The sequence below is a fragment of the Colobus angolensis genome, unplaced genomic scaffold (assembly GCF_000951035.1).
Source record: "Colobus angolensis palliatus isolate OR3802 unplaced genomic scaffold, Cang.pa_1.0 Scaffold149, whole genome shotgun sequence".
Classification (NCBI taxonomy): domain Eukaryota; kingdom Metazoa; phylum Chordata; class Mammalia; order Primates; family Cercopithecidae; genus Colobus; species Colobus angolensis.
The window spans coordinates 632,129-634,452 of NW_012114588.1; the positions used below are offsets into that span (position 1 = coordinate 632,129).

Sequence of the window (2,324 nt, forward strand, 5' to 3'; positions counted from 1 at the left end):
GGAAGAAGGGAAGTGGAGAGAAGATGGGTGCTGAGCCCAGAGGATTGGAGGTGAGCTGGTGGCTCATCTGGGCCAGAGCTGAGAGCAGATCAGGAGGGAGGCTTGGGAAGGGCAGTCCTGCATGCTCCATCTCCAGAGTTCCAAAATTCACTTGGTGCTTGGTATGGTGGCTCCCACCTGTAATCCCAAGCATGGGAGGCTGAGGCAGGAGGATTGCTAGAGACCAGGAATTTGAGACCAGCCTGGGCAACATAGTGAGACCCCATCTCTACAAAAAACTTTTAAAAAATTAGCCAGGCAGGCCAGGCGCGGTGGCTCACGCCTGTAATCCCAACACCTTGGGAGGCTGAGGCGGACAGATCACCTGAGGTCGGGAGTTCGAGGCCATTCTGGTCAACATGGTGAAACCCCATCTCGGGCCGGGCACAGTGGCTCACGACTGTAATCCCAGCACTTTGGCAGGCCGAGGCGGGCAGATCACCTGAGGTCGGGAGTTCGAGGCCATTCTGGTCAACATGGTGAAACCCCATCTCGGGCCGGGCACAGTGGCTCACGACTGTAATCCCAGCACTTTGGCAGGCCGAGGCGGGCAGATCACGAGGTCAGATCGAGACCATCCTGGCTAACACAGTGAAACCCCATCTTTACTAAAAATATAAAAAATTAGCCCGGCGTGGTGGTGGGCGCCTGTGGTCCCAGCTACTCTGGAGACTGAGGTAGGAGAATGGCATGAACCTGGGAGGCGGAGCTTGCAGTGAGCCGAGATCGCGCCACTGCACTCCAGCCTGGGTGACAGAGCAAGACTCTGTCTCAAAAAAAAAAAAAAAAAAAAAGAAAAGAACCCCATCTCTACTAAAAATACAAAAATTAGGTGGACGTGGTGGTACACGCCTGTAGTCCCAGCTACTCGGGAGGCTGAGGCAGGAGAATTGCTTAAACCTGGGAGGCGGAGGCTGCAGTGAGCTGAGATCGTCACCCTGCACTCCAGCCTGATGACAGAGTGAGACTCTGTCTCAATAAATAAATAAATAAATAAATAAGAGTGACCTCTGGTCGTCCTCACTGCTATACTCCCACCAGCGCCATGACAGTTTACAGATGCCATGGCAACGTCAGGAAGTTATCCCCTATGGTTCTAAAAAGGAGAGACATGAATAATCCACCCCTTGTTTAGCATATCATCAAGAAATAGCCATAAAAATAACCAGAGCAGCCCATGGGGCTGAAATAATGGACTAGCCATTCATTCACCACTTAATAAATTTGCTTTTGCTTTGCACTGTGGATTTGCCCTGAATTATTGCTTGTGTGAGATCCAAGAATCCTCTCTTGGGGTCTGGATCAGGACCTCTTTCCAGTAACACAAGAATGCAGGAACTGTAACCCTCTCTACCTGGAACATCAGACGGGAGTGCAGATGTATTGGTGCCGAATGAATTTTTTTTTTTTTTTTGAGATGGAGTCTTGCACTGGTCGTCCGGGCTGGAGAGTGATGGTGAGATCTTGGCTCACTGCGACTTCTGCCTCCCGGGTTCAAGCAATTCTCCTGCCTCAGCCTCCCCAGTAGCTGGGATTACAGGCATGTGCCACCACACCTGGCTAATTTTTGTATTTTTAACAGAAAGAGGGTTTCACCATATTGGCCAGGCTGGTCTCAAACTCCTCACCTCAGGCGATACACCCACCTTGGCCTCCCAAAGCGCTGGGATTACATACAGGTGTGAGTCACCGCACCTGGCCAGATCTCTTTCACTGTCATAATTTTCTCACTATTATAATTTTTGCAAAGGCGGCTTCATTCAGCCTGGGAACCTTCCAGCATCCTGCCTCAGCTCACTAGAGGGTCACAGCTTGTGTCACCCCAGACCTCTTGTCACCTCTGGTCATTCTTGTCACCATCTTGGTTTTGGTGGCTTTTAGCCGGCTTCTTTATTGCAACCTGTTTTCTCAGCAAGGTCTTTACGACCCGTGTCTTGTGCTGACCCCCGTCTCATCCTGTGACTTAGAATGCCATAACCATCTGGGAATGCAGCCCAGTAGGTCTCAGCTTCTTCACCCAGCTCCTATTCAAGATGGAGTTGCTCTGGTTCAAATACCTCTGACACTTGAGCTAACATTGTGGATGGGAGGGGAAGACAGGATTAAAGGAACAGTCACAAATAATGAATTACAGAAGAGACAGCAGAGGACTGGGTGTGGTGGCTCATGCCTTATAATCCCAGCATGTTGGCAGGCCGAGATGGGCGAATCATTGGAGGTCAGGAGTTTGAGACCAGCCTGGTCAACATGGTGAAACCCTGTCTCTACTAAAAATACAAAAATTA

General features: G+C 50.3%; 1 protein-coding gene across 1 annotated transcript in view; it reads left to right on the forward strand.

Moving 5' to 3' along the window:
- Positions 1-350: 350 nt before the first annotated feature.
- PIK3CD (phosphatidylinositol-4,5-bisphosphate 3-kinase, catalytic subunit delta) overlaps positions 351-2,324 on the forward strand; it is a 139,881-nt gene continuing 137,907 nt past the window's right edge. Inside the window, exon 1 of the mRNA XM_011935774.1 lies at positions 351-376. The gene's annotated coding sequence lies outside the window, so the exon portion shown is untranslated. The remainder of the gene's footprint in view (positions 377-2,324) is intronic.